The 15,098-nt window shown below is 36.4% G+C and overlaps 1 pseudogene; it reads right to left on the bottom strand.

The window, feature by feature from the left end:
* LOC129399874 (non-histone chromosomal protein HMG-17-like) overlaps nucleotides 1-11,484 on the bottom strand; it is a 34,245-nt pseudogene extending 22,761 nt beyond the window's left edge.
* Nucleotides 11,485-15,098: the final 3,614 nt, after the last annotated feature.

The raw sequence follows: 15,098 nt of genomic DNA, 5'->3' as shown, positions 1-15,098 counted from the left end.
AAAGTGGGTAGGACACTTGCCTTGTAAGCAGCTGACCCTTGTTCAATTCTCCAGCATCCCATATTGCTCCCCATGCACAGTCAAGAATAATTCCTGTGCCCAGGGGAGCCAGAAATAATTGCTGAGCATTGCAGGTTATGACCACAAAACAAAACAAAATAAAATTATGGCATTAATGTAAAATGTTACTGTGACCCCCAATCACCAAGTATTCAAGATCTGTCACCACTTCCCCTGTGTCATTTCTAGTCTAATCTTCATTCCTCTTCCCACCTTTTCCCAGGGTTTATCATCATCAACTTTGCAATCCAAGGCCAAGGGACTGTCATGGATACAGTCTATGCCTTGCTTTGTATCTCTGCATACCACAGGTGAGTGAGATCATCTGGTGTGTGTCCTTCTCCCTCAGTCCTATTTCACTAAACATGACACCACTCAGTGCCATCACATTATTGCAACTGCACGAGTTAATCTTTCCTTGTAGCTGCATAGTATTCCATTGTGTCTGTATACTACGAATCATTTTGTTTATTTTGGGGCCACACCTAGTTGAGTTCAGGGCTTATTCATGACTTCACTCATGGATCAGTCCTGGTATGCTCAGGAGACATATGAGTGCTGGGGATTGAATCCAGCTTGGTCTTGTGCAAGGGAATTGCCTACCTTCTGTGCTATCTCACTGCCTCCCTGTATTTCATGGATCTTTATCCAATCTTTGGTGATTTAACATTTGTGATAGTTTGCAATAAACATTTGCCTTGAATCATGTGTTTGAGAAAATAGTTCAAAGTGTAAGCTAATATGCTTATTTTTTTGCAGCTATAATCTTAGAGAAGGAGCATGTGAAGAGAATAAAGAATAATTGTGATATATTGGGCTAGCCTTTGTGGGTGTCAGCTAGAGATGATAGAACTCAATGGATGATCTTATAATAATTCTATAAGCTGTTTCATCCCTAGGTGATTTTTTTCTTTAGACTAATAGACAAAAATATATTTCTAGCTATTTTCTAGTAATGACTTTCTAGAAAAAGTCATTGATTGCATAGAGCATTCTGTCTAGAATAGTGAGTAAGACCTAAAAAAAGAGATAGATTTCCAGGTTATAATGCATGATTCTTCCCTCCTGGAACATAAGCAATAGACTAAATAAATTTAGGAAACTTTGTGTTAAACAATAATAAGGGGAAAGAAGAAAATGAGGAAGGAGAATATGGGAAGAGTAAAACATTTTGCACAAATCTGGGTCAGGAGCACGTCCATTCTCCCATCCAAAACTATCTTCCTCTCCCTGATCCCTCTCACTCCCTTGAGATCTGCTTCCTGCTGCTCCAGATTAGTTAGATTCTAAAGGGTTCTTTGGCTTGAGAGCTAAGACTGTACTTCTGTGCTCAGATGTGCTAAGATTGGACCTGGCTATTGTTTCAGAAGCAGTGAGCAAACATTAGAGTAGGCTTTCTGATTTTATAACTCTACAGTGTTGAGGTAGTCATTCTATGGTCCTCAGCCAAACAGAGACTCTTCACCTCTGGTGAGAAAGATAAGATCCCTGCATCAGCTAGGACTCCTAAAAGGAATTCAAGAATTCAAAATTCCTAAGATGTTTTTCCACTCAGATATCTCCCTGCCATATCTTAGAGTCTGTCTTATGTATCAGGGCCCTGACATGGTTGTTGAAAATTACTGAGACTGTACATTTAGTTTTCATTGTAGCTCTCACATTGTTTTAATCTAATTCCACTCTTGATTTTCATCAGTCTATTCTGAGACTTCAAAGATAATCTCCATTAAAGCTACCATAAAGGTCCTCTGGATTTAGAGAGCACCTTGTTAGTAATTAACTGTCTTGAGAATATTATTTTCTTTTTGTAAATTATAAAGCCCAATCAAAAGTTTATTGTACTATATTTTTAGTTTGCCATTTTATTCCCAAACTTAAGTACTGCAGACTGTAGGTGGAGGCCTTGTCCCTCCTCCTCTACCTCAATCTAGTTTACCACTGATAAAAACTTAATTGTGATGCTATTATATGCCATGGGTTATTACCATTCTACTGAGCACCAATAACTGTGATCATGATCTTTTTAGGAAAATGGATATGTGACTCCAAACTCCTATCCTAATAATGATTTGTGCTCCAGACCATTAGATATACTAATTGTTAGAATCCTTTCTTAATTTCTTAGGATAAGAAGTTATCACAAACTGGATACCTGGAAACAACAGAAATGTACTGTCTATCAATTTTAGAGCATTAGAGTATAAATAAAAGCTGTTTTCATGAAAACATGAAATATCTGGAAGAGGATCCTTCTTTACTATTTCCAGCTTCTGATTACCCACTGAATTACTTTGGCAGTACAACTCCAATTGACTTTTCAGTCAAGTAGTAGTAGTAGTTTGTGTGTGTGTGTGTGTGTTTGTGTGTGTGTGTGTATAATTCTCCCCTTCCACTTATAAGAAGAGCAGTCATAATGGATTAAGAGCTAGCCTCACCCTTTTGTGACCTCTGTTTCTTTTAACTCTCGGAAATTATCCTTTTTTAACAAGGACACATTCTGAGATACTGGAAGTTAAAACTTCAATATAACTTTGAGAGACACAATTTTACCAAGAGCAATCCTTAGGAAAATTGTGTCACAGTTTAAGTAGTGATGCTTTGTCTGGGAAGTACAACCCCAGGGTTAGAGGATAAAGAAAAACGGGAAGTGCAACTGAGAAGAAAAAGAAACAATTTATAATGAAATATTGTCATTATAGACATACTTCACAAGAAGCCACAGAAAAAAATCGCAGTAGTTTATAAGGCAGATACGCTTTCTGCCCCAAGAATGAGATGATATTCTCAGAGGGCAATGAAAACAAAACTCAGAGACTCAAGTTTATTCCAGGAGTCAAGGGAAGGATATCTCCCCCCTGCCTGGTGTCCTCGTACATCTATCTCCCATTGGTTAGAAATTGTCCCTTAGGGCTTTACCGCCTCTGTAACTGGGTTGTGTTATCTAGGCCTTTTAGCAGCTGCTTGGAAACTCTGCAGTGTGGTATTTCCTCTCTGTCTGGAAGCAGTAAGAGGAGTCAGATACTTCGGGCATGTGACTGGACAGGTATGTGGAGGGTTCTGAGGTCTGGTCTTAGATTTCATCACTGTTTCTCTATAGTTATGAGGGACAGCAGTAGGAATAGTTTGTGTTGCCTTTCCCAGTGTGATTATGCTATTTTTGCACAATCACGTCTTGCTCTTTTCAGTTGTTAGCTGAAACTGGAGAACCTTGGAGTAGTTCTTCGAAAACCAAACTCCCTTTTGCCTTTTAGCTTAAGGTATTTTGGACCATCATTGCCATGGTTTTGCTTATCAGATTCTCTTTGCTTTGTTTTGTTTTGTAGAATTGTCTAAAATTGTCATTGCGGTTTCTTTAAATTTTCCAGGATCATGATTTTATTAAGTTTTTTTTTTTAATTTTAGTGTGACCAGGGATAAGAGGATAATAGGAAATTAATGTTTGTTGTGCAGTCTTGAAATGAATACATACCAATCACTTAATTGCTTGATTACAGAAGTATCTGATCTTGCACCAATAATTCAATCTTGTTAAGATTGTTTTTGTAACTTAGTATTGGTGGCTTTAGTGTCAGGAAAAGTAAATTATCTCTAAGGTGATATTCATTTTAGAAAGTCAAGCAAGTTAGTTAGAAAGTTAAAGCAACTTTCTAGCTTTTGTTACCTGGAAAGTGTTTCTTAAAGTAATTTTTTCAAGTCTCTGATCCTACTTCAACAATATAAAAGCACTAGCTCCAAAAAAGGAAAAAAAATTTGAAAACTTTAGGTGCACAATATGATACATTGATTATATATAACTGTGTCTGTGCTTCTAAATGGACTCTAGAAAATCATTTTGTAGTCTAGAAGTTTAATATACAATATTATTTAGGTTCCTTACATTGCTTTATCTAGCTTATATTGATTAGGTGTCAGCACCAAAATATCTTGATTCTTCTTATGCCATGAAATAAAAATTTATAATTCAATATAATATAAAATTTTCATTGAATTAAGATAACTAAGTATATTAAAGGGATATAAAGTTTTCTTTTTAAGGGCAAGAACCATAGATACTCATTTGTATCTCATCCTCAAAGAGGAGTTTAGAAGTAATGTTTTATACTATTTTACTTAGTAAACTTAGTTTACTAAGTTTAGTAAACTTAGTTTAGTAAACTTAGTTTAGTAAACTTAGTTTACTTAGTAAACGAGGACTCAAAATAGTATAAAACATTACTTTGTGGGGAAAAAGGTGTTTTTTATATGAGATGTATGAAAATATGTACACTATGATGTGAATTATATACTAGGGACATCCTGCCTTTAAATGTTACCACAGAAATTCCAACATAGATAATCTATTACTCTATTACTCTGGATTTAAACTTTTATGAGTTTAAGAGATGAAGATAATTAACATAAGAAAGAAATTATTAATTTTAAGAGATCCAAATTGAAAATCTAGAGTTTACTATATTAAAGTGGTAGACTCATTGACCCTCATTGCCTTTCTCAAATATCCTATCCATATATTTGTTTCTTTCTTTCATCACTGGAGCACCTTACTCTGCTTTATTTTTCTTCATATGTGACTAGAAAATTACATTTTTAATTATTATTTATCACATAGGTAAATAAGGAAGGGTCTTTGCTGATATTTGTGATTCTATCTTTAGTGTCTTGTATTATGTTGATTATATTACTGCATCACAATAAATACATATTGAACAACAACAACAAAAAGAATGAACTATGAAAGCCCAGTATTTTTAAGTAATCTTCACAAACTACTTAAAAAACCCATTGATGCTAGAGTTGCTTAAATAACTTTTCTGCTAAAACACTGAAACTCTATTGCTATGATATTTGTGTTTAGTTGCAGAAAACTTGGCTGTCCATGACAGTTTATTTTGTTTTCAGAAAATGAGCGGGCACCAGTAACTGTCATCCTATTGCTCATCAATTTGTTCGAGTGGGCACCAGTAACATCTCTCATTGAGAGACTTATTGTTACTGTTTTTGGTATATCCAATAAGCCACGGGTAGCTTGCCAGGCTCTGCCTCGCGGACTCGATACTCTTGGTAGCTTGCCGGGCTCTCCGAGAGGGGCGGAGGAATCAAACTCAGGTTGGCCGAGTGAAAGGCGAATGCCCAACCACTGTGCTATCAAATCTCTTTTGATATTTTCTAGATGAACTTGTATTATCCCTTTCAATATAAAAGGTCAATGATAATTATTCCTTCATATGGCGGTATATAATATAATTGGTTAAGATTTTGATGCCAATGGTCTTCTGAATAATAACCCATAGGCTTCAGATATTTTCAATTATTATTACTTGGGCATAACTTCTATGCTTTATTAAATGGTCCCATCTTCAACTGGCATAATAACATAGCAAGAAATATAGTTAAAAATGCATAATTATGGTCGTATGATAAGTTTTTATGGTAACAGCCATGTAGATCACTGTGGGAAAATGCTGCTCTTGTCTTTCAAAATTCAGTGGTGTTCTGAGCTTTGCTTCTTCTGTCCTGGTGGATTCTTACCTAGAAACACAGGGGGAGGGATTAAGGAAGCAAATGTTACCTCATCTACTCACATATAACCTTCGTATATGTTATTCTTCTTCTTTTGTTTGCTATAATCTCAACATTGTCACATTCAAGTTGTCATGTGCATTGGTTATTAAAGTCAAAACTAGCTTTTGTGGTTGGTCCTATTGTGTAACTTTTGTCTTATTCTTCTAAGCATATATCACAAGTCATAAATGACATTTAAAAGTAAGCCCAATTTATTTGGTGTGGTTTGATTAGCACAATCCCAGGTTTTGATTATCACTTCCTTTGTTCAGTTAATGCCACTAAAATCTCGTCAACTATTCTCAAGAGTTCACCACACTTCTGACTCACATGGTCTCTACCTTACACTAAATTGTCTGAGTCCTAGTAATATTTTATCAGTATTGTCTCCCCTTTTCCAAACCTGCACTACTGACTTTCTGAACTTTGGAGCTGACCCCAAGATTTACTAAAATTAGATTCATTACATTTTTCCGGCTGGATTTTTATACATTGCTAAATCAATTAATTATTTAATTTAATTCAATCATCCTGGTTAGTCACTACCTCACTCTGAATTCCACAAATGACGATTGGTTAGCTTTTCTTCTCTATATACGCAAGTCTGTGTTAAAATGCTATGTTAAAGACTAAAGGTATTGTAGTACATTTACAACTCCCATTAGATTTATATTTATTCAGTTTTCAGTAAACTTTGGATATAGTTCTATAACATACTGTTAATTTATGAAATTATTCTTGCTTCTAGGTCATATTTATTTTTTTTTCTTTTTGGGTCACACCTGGCAATGCACAGGGTTTATTCAGTGCTCTGCACTCAGGAATTACTCCTGGCCATGAGTGGGGGACCATATGGGATGCTAGGAATTGAACCCGAGTTGGCCGCATGCAAGGCAAATACCCTAATTGCTGTGCTATCGCTCCAGCCCCTAGATCATATTCCTCGAATTAAAAAGAAACTCTTTAGAAAACATGTCAGATATCTTACTAAAGTCTTAATAGACTAAGCTTATCAGTTTTCACACATTTAATAGCATAGTAATGTCACACATGTATATAAGATATTCTCCTTTCTTCGATCATTCACTCTTCACAAAACTTTATGTTCCTGAAACTAGCCTCCATATACTACTGTACTAAATGGATTTCATTACACAGCATTGTCACCAATTGTAGAAGAGGGGTTGGAGACACAGTACAGAGGATTAGATACTTGCCTCACATGTTTCTGACCCAGGTTCAATCCCTGGCTGTGCATATGTTCCCGCCAGCACTGCCAGAAGTGATCTTTGAGTACAGAGTACTCCTAGGAGTACTCCCTGAGTATAGATAGGTATGCCGATCCTCTCCTTTCCCCCCAAACTATCTTTGACTTAAGTGTTCTGAAATGTGTTTTTCCCTTGACTCCTTGAGTTATGTAGCTATCCTATGTTGGATGGCACCATTTCTTCATAGCTTGTTCACTATTTCTCTAAGTCTCTTTAAATCCTGTTGCATGTAGTTATGGATTCTTTTCTACAACTTCATTATCTATGTAAGAAAGTTACATTACTTCATTGGTTTGTATGTGTCATCTGATTGATGATGAGACTCTCTAAGAGGGAAATGAGAGGAGTCTAACGGGTTTTTTTGAGCCTTTGTTGTTTTGTAATAATCGTTTAAACTCTCAACACAGTACCTTACTACAAAGGATCCCAAAATATTAGCTAAAATAAACATATATCGAAGTTGCCTTTAATTTATTAAATCTCCTTTCACCCAAGTTTTCTTAAAATAATAGTTGTCTCTCTCCAAATCTTCCCTCTTGATTGTTCTCATAACACCTAAAAGGCTATTGGCAATGTTTGGTTTAAGTTTTTTTTCCTCACCTTTTGGGGGGCCAACAGTCCTCAGAATTTACTTTTGCCCCTTCACTGAAGAATCACTCATGGCAGTGCTTGGGGACCATATGCGGGTCAGATATGTGTAAGGCAAGCGTCTAACCTTACTGTACTATCTCTCAGGTCCCAGCTTTAATGATACAATTTATCATCAAATTGTATCAGTCTTAGAGAACTTCACAAATTATTTCAGATCAGCAGCTTACCTATCCTTACCTAGAGGATAGGTAATTTAATTCCTTCTATTTAATTGCCTCTTAGCAATATGCCTTATTTTTAAATTTTTTTACTTTATTTTTAAATGTTGAGGCTATATCCAGCAATGCTCTGGAGTTACCTGGAGGAATGCCCTGAAGTAATGCTCTGGAGTAACCCAGTAATTCTGGAGTTACTCTGCACATAGAAATTACTCCTGTCTGTTCTCAGGGGATCATATGAGATGCTGGGATTGAATCTGGGTCAGCTGAGTGCAAGGCAAGTGCTTGCCCCCACTGGAATATCACTCCATACACTGTTTTGTCTTTGAAATTCCACAGGAAGTAATGCTTTTTCCATTGTCATCAGTCAGTATTGTATGGTCTCAGGGACCATTTCTTCTTTTTTTTTTTAACTTCTACTCACTCTAATCAAGTATTTTTTTTCCTTTTTGGGTCACACCCAACAATGCACATGGGTTACTCCTGGTTCTGCACTCAGGAATTACCCCTGGCAGTGCTTGGGGGACCATATGGGATGCTGGGAATCCAACTTGGGCTGGTCGAGTGCAAGACAAACACCCTACCAGCTGTGCTATCGCTTCAGCCCCTCTAATCAAGGTTTAAAAGAGTTAACTTGAGGAGCAGGATTGTCATAGCCTGCAGTGCTCAGAGAGTACTCCAGTTTTGTGCTCAGAGGTTATTACTGGCAGTGCATTGGAAGACAATTTATAGCAGCAGAGATTAAAGTGCCAGCCTCATGCAAGGCAAGTGGCTTAACCCTTGTCCTACCTCTCTAGCCACAAAGAGTTAAAGTTATTTTTTATTAAATTTTTTGTGCATTTTTTTTGGTAAACCACAATTTATTTTATTCTATAACTTTCTGAAACTGTGTAACAATCCCCTGATATCTTCAAATACAAATTTTTGGTCAGTTTCTTGTTATCTTTTTAATATGTAGGAGGATAATGAAAATAATACCCCAAGTTCAGAGATTTTGTTTCATTGCCACTCTTTTAAACTCTAAGAAAAAAAGTTTTATTTTTGCAACTTTCAAATGGGTTTTTGACATTTTGTTTTGGATCCAGGCAGGGGGAAGACTGATTTTCAACAGGTAAAGATCTAGAAAAATATGTGATCATAGACATTTGGATTTTGACTGAAAAATGGAAGGGCTCAGGAAAAGTTCTAGGGAAGGATTTAGGAAGATGGTAGAAAGTTGTTGAAATGAAGATAGGTGAAGGGGAAATGCAAAAGTTTATGGCATTTTTGGTATAGTATCTTTTGAGCAACTTCTACAACGGTCTAAATTACTTTTGTTGCTTTCTTGGAAGGTTTCTACGTGACAAACATTGCCACTCTCAGACCAATCATTATTGGAACCAACATTATTTAGAATTGCATATTCCCTTTCAAAATCTGAGCTCAGTAACTAATTTCTACAGAATATCTACGCCATTTCTTCCTCTGTGATTTCATTTGCAATTGAACAGTAAAAATCACCTTTTTAAAAATTAGTTAATTTTTTAAAAATTGAATCACTCTGAGATAGAACATTACAAAGCTATTTATGATTGGGTTTCAGTCATATAATGTTCCAATACTCATCCCTCCACCAGTGTAATTTCCCAGTACCAGTGTCACCAGTTTACCTCCCACTACCCCCAACTCCCTCCCACCCCAGCTTGCTTCTGTGGCAAGCACCAATCTTCTTTCTCTTTCTCTTTTTCTCCCTCTCTCTCTCTCATTTTGGGCATTATGGTTTGCAATACAGATGCTGAAAGGTTATCAGGTATATCCCTTTTCCTACTTTCAAACTCAGTTCTTGTCCAGAGTCATCATTTCCAACTATTGTTGTTTTACTGGTCCCTTCTCTATCTTATCTACCCATTGCCCCCAACACACTTGTGGTAATTTCCAAAACAAATTACTTTTATGTGTAGTCTTGGAAGCATCTCAGTTCCTGGAATTGACCCAGTGCTTCCTGGAATAATAATCAAACTTAATTTTCCTAAGTTAATATTTAATTTAAATATTTTGAATCGATATTTTTAAACTTCTGACTTATTCCCTGCACTGTTTCTCAAAAACTCAATCTTAATTCTTTGTTTCAAATCATGAAAATGCTTTGATAATAGAGTGACTCCTCTTTTAGAAGTTGGAGCAGCAGTTAGGGTATTAACTTGTAGATCAGCATGATCATGAAGAAATTTCTGCATCACAGGCTTGAAAGAAAGAAGGAATTGTTTTTCCTGCTCTAACTGTCCTTTGATAGAAACAGGTAGAATCTGTTTCATCAATGGATGAGTTTACTTCACTAGATAACTACTGTAAGAATCTCGTCACTAAGAAGTTCATAAGTCCTTTATCCACATGAAGTTTGGAAGACATATTATCTTCAATCCATTTATATATGGTTTGAGGACATCCATCCAGCTTTATTTTAGCTTCAAAATTTCCTTTTCCAGCTTAAGGAGTGGGGATAAGAAACAGAGTCCCCTTCTTCCAGGATCTTCAACCTGTGATCCTTATTCTGATCAATTTCTTGGACCAGTTTTTGCTTATTGGCCTTGCTTTATTGAAAAAGTTCTGTTAACCAATCTCCATCTTGTAATTTAGCTAATTGCTTAAGACAAAGTAAGAATAAAAAGAAACTTGACAATAATGTTATTGATGTATTGTAACTATTGAAAGCTGACCCCATGGGGTTAATTAAAGACTTTAGAATGAACTCTGACTCATTTTATTAGATAAGTAACATGTTTGCCCTGGGAAGATCCTACCCCTTTTGTATTATCTGCTTCACTTTCCTCCCTAACTGGTGTTGTAACTTTCATTCTAATCGCTGATGTTTTCTGGTTGTGTTCATGAACTAGATCAGATGCCTCATACTTATTATTTGCTCATACTTGCACAGCATATGTGCAAGGAAGCTGAAATCACAGTAAATTCCAAAATTTAAATAAAGCTGTCTGCTTTGACTTTTTACTTACAACATGAATGTGTGTGTGCGCATGCTCACATATGTGTGTATGTGTTTGTGTGTGTGTATGTTGCTGGGGGATATAATCCAGGGGCTCACACATGAGACGATTGTAGCCTGCACTGAATCACCTCCCCAGCTACTACAATTTATTCTTCAAACTTAAATGCTAAAGTTTCTTCAACACTAGGATATTAATCCTGCCTTATTTTATTTCCAGAAGAATAAAATAATAATGTATTGTGGTAAGGTTTAGTGAAAAAAGGGGTAACATTTTTTCTCACAAAAAATATTAAGGAAATACTTTCCATCATATATCCCTTATTTGGAAATTACAAGAAAATCGACACAAAACAGACACTGAAAGGTCCCACTCTAAAAATATTTTCTCAATTTTGTTTTGCCCAGGAGTTCCCAAACATATGTTAGAACCAAAGGTATAATACCTATAAGTTTATTGTTATTGTAATGCATACTCTGTTAACATTTTTAATTGTGGACTATATTTAATATATGATTCTACTATTCAGGAAAATTTCCCAGGATGTTCTTGTTTTAAATAACTTCATTGCTTATTTGAGGAAACTTCTAGAAAATCCATTTATCTAGATATTTCATTCACTCTCATCAGAGCAAATGATTTTTGTCAGGATAATTTAGCATCAAAGGAAGACTTCTTTTCAAGATTCTCTTTGAAGTCATATCCATGCTGTGTTTACCAGTATTCTATCACGAAGCCTCCACCATCCTAAGCAAGCCCTCATTTTAGCCTGTTTCCTATATAACATGAGTATCTTTACCTCATTTTCCCTATTTTCAGATGCTGCTAAGACTGTCAGAATGATTATTTTACAAGTAATAAGCATCAACTTCATCTTTGTTCTGCCAACAGTATTCGAGAGGATGAGCTTTCAACACTCTGGTCACAGATGATCCTTTTGTTTTGATGGAGGAGGGGCGTGCTGAGGGGCTCCTTCAGGCTTGATGCTTCAGGTTTGCTCTGGAAGTTCTCAGGGAACTGTATGGTGCCAGGGATCAATCCTGCATCTCCAACATACAGGCCATGTGCTGCAGTCCATTGAACAATCTCTTCCATCTGTGATCACACAATACTCTTTACACGCAAACCTGCTTACGTTAAGAAGAACCATTATTTCAAGTAAAATACTAGAGAGTATGTAGACTCACAAGTTTATACCAGAAAATTTCACATATGAGAAGACCTGGAAGCCAGTGATCAAAATCATCTTTTGTTTGAGTAGATAATGTTTCCTCTGGAGGTTTTAACCACCAGTACGGTTATATACATCAAGAGGGGCTAGTTTTCCCTTCGTGTACTTCCTAGTTGGATAATTTCATGCCCAGATACAATTTCTTTTCAATCTCCATTGAAGATAGAGTTCAGTTTTTTTTTTCTCCTGTGACTTTCCACATGTAGGGTATATCTCAAAAGTGTATATCCAGAATTTGTTTGGGAGAGGAGTAAGATAAAGATTTATGAAAGGTCCTCCAGTTGGAACTTGCAAATATCAATTCACACTTGTGATATAATAAGCTTGATATCAGTGAGGTCAACTCTTGGTCTCAGAGCTGCCTGAGACTTCCAGGAAAGCTACAACATGTTAGATATATCCTGGTCTACCAGTCAGTGATGTGTTCTGCAGACATTACACGGGGAGAGATATCTGAGGGAATATCTACCGGCACGCAGGACATTCCCTCTATCTCGGATTCTGGTTTCTGCTGACAAGGTTGCATATCATCTGCTTTGTCACCTGCTCACGTCCCCTCTATTCGTCCTCTCTGTAGCTTTTCTGGCCAGCCTTGTACAAGATGAAATGGATGGAGAGTAAAAGCCTGATTTCACATTGTTGCTTAATTTTTCTACAGCCTATGACTTAATTGTTTAATTTTATTTGGGGGAGGAAGAAAATTTTTAATTGAAACTTATTTAGAAAGATGTGAAGGGAAGCTATCATCCCCATACTCTCTCTCTACTTTTGGGCATTATGGCTTGCAACACAGATACTGAGAGGTCATCATGTTTGGTCCATTATCAATAATTTTTTTTTAAAAAGAAAGATATGAGGGGAGAAAAAAGAAGAAGTGTGTGTGCAAGAGAGAACACAGGCTTCTCCAGAAAGAAGCAAGCAAAGAGAGACAAGCAAGTGAGACACGTGTTCAGGGAAAACCCTGGCTTGAAGAACAAGCCTCTTGAATATTTTTAAATTAAAGCAAAAATTATACATCTGTAGCTCTCTGAACCATAGCTCTCTCATTTGAACAATGGATATTTTAATAGTGGCTGAGTACTTCAAAGGTTGATATGGTGATTAGGATATAATAGTACCAGACTATAAAACTTAATTTAATCTGAACCACTATTGATATGTAAAGGTACTAGGTAGGTACAGATATTCCTTACCCTAAAGGTAGAAATTATATGGAAAATGGCATGCTATCCTGGCCACTCTAAATATTTTTGCTGTATTAATACAGCTTACAGCGAAGTCTTAGATTAATATAACTACTGTAATTTTTGTCTACCATCTCAGCTTTAGTTTTGAGTTTAATTCATTCTGACTTGAAAACTACAGCAGTGATCAAAGGCATAATTATAACATATTTATAGCCTATTATTATTGTAACATTCTGAAGTAAAGGGCAAAAATTCCACCCAGAGAACTTGTTCTTCCTGTTACCGACACAAGATTGAGACATTTAAATGCTAAGACATGGATCCCTGAGGCAGAACATAAAATATTTATAATGAAGGGAGTATGGACCAATAAATTTCAGTTATGAATGTTTTTAGCCAGGAGAAATAATAAATAATCTTCCACAGGCAATATTTCAGTTTGCATTTATTGTACCTCATCACATCAGATTTTCAGGAAACAATAATGATTGCTTACCAGGACACTAAATTACTCTCATGTTTAATGAACGATTAAACTGTTAAGTTTTGATTAAGATATGAGTCTCCCTAATTTGATTGTGAGATGTGGTTTGCTTAGAAAGGTATAGCTTATAATTGTACCATTGAAAGGATTGTAATTTATTTAAGTTCTGTTGGAAAGGTGAATCCTTTCAGAAAGCAGGTAAGCTTTAGAACAGAAGTACCAAGCCCTGAGGTTTGGGAAACCAGATGAGGAATAGAACTTAAATAGTTTGAAGATAAATTATATACTTAACCTGTATTATCAGTGGTTGAGAAGATGAGTGGTTGAGAAAATGAATTTTTAAGTGGTTGAGAAGATGATTTTAAGTTTTATCTGATCATGCATGGATATTGCTAGGGGTAATATGTTACCTGGGCAATGCAGAGATGGACTTAGAAGATTCAAATCGGAGTTCCATTCTGTAGATTACTAGTTGATTACTAGATGCATGACCCTGGGAAAGTCATGTGTCATCTGACTTTTCTGTTTCTTTGTGAGAAGGAATGTTTTAAACACTTGTAAAGGGAAGTGAGATTGCCTATGTGTCTTAGCCTGAGCTTCTGAGGAGCAGAGCCTAAGTGTAATATTTTGTTGACATTTGTGATCCTGGGAACTAGATGCAGTGATGGATGGGGAAGTTAGGCAAAGACAGAGGGAGAATCAGTACTGAGAGAAGAGCAGCCAGTGAACATTGCTGGGCATATTTGTTGGATCACCAAGTATGTCTTGAGCATCTTCTCATAAAATGTGAATCAGGAGCAATTGATTAGGAGAAGTAAATGTTTTTTAGTTTCCACCTCTTTCTGTTAACCCATGAGCCATGGTATAGATTAAGTGGTATCATAGCTGGAAATTCTTACTTTGAAATAGGACTTTATTTCATAGTCTCTCAAAGTCTTTAGAGATAGAGCCTTGCAAGAGTTGATTATGTCAAAATGAGGACCAGAGGCTCTAATCCAGTCTTGCTTATTATTATAAGAGGAAGTTTGGACAGACAGATACCATGGGTGAATGTGCATAGAGGAAAGATCTTATGAGCACATATTGGCAAGGTAGCTTTTTGCTAATCAGGGAGAGAAGTTTCAGAAGGAACAAAATCTTCTTGCAGGACACTGAAAACCCCTGCTGTTTACGTCAGTGTGTGATTCTTGACACAGCAGCTCAGGAAACTAGTAAAAATTGTTATCGCCCCCAGGCACTGAGTTGTGTGTATGTAAGTGGAAAGTAGGTTCTTCACCTGTCCCCAACTTGCAGTGTCAACTGAAGATTCCTGGGTGGGATGTATGAGATGGGATTCTGGAGCAGATAGCTGCCCATTTAAATGGTGGGATGCTGCTCAGAAGTCTCATACACCATGTGACCACATGTCCTTTGGAACAGGATATGTAGAACTGAAAGAACACATGGAGGTCCAAAGGAAGTACAGATACAGTAGGCAAAGTCATTTGAAAGCTGCAAAGTTGTTGTTAATATAATC

This window comes from Sorex araneus, chromosome X (genome assembly GCF_027595985.1).
Source record: "Sorex araneus isolate mSorAra2 chromosome X, mSorAra2.pri, whole genome shotgun sequence".
In the NCBI taxonomy this organism is placed as follows: Eukaryota; Metazoa; Chordata; class Mammalia; order Eulipotyphla; family Soricidae; genus Sorex; species Sorex araneus.
This window is presented reverse-complemented; position numbering and strand designations above follow the sequence as displayed.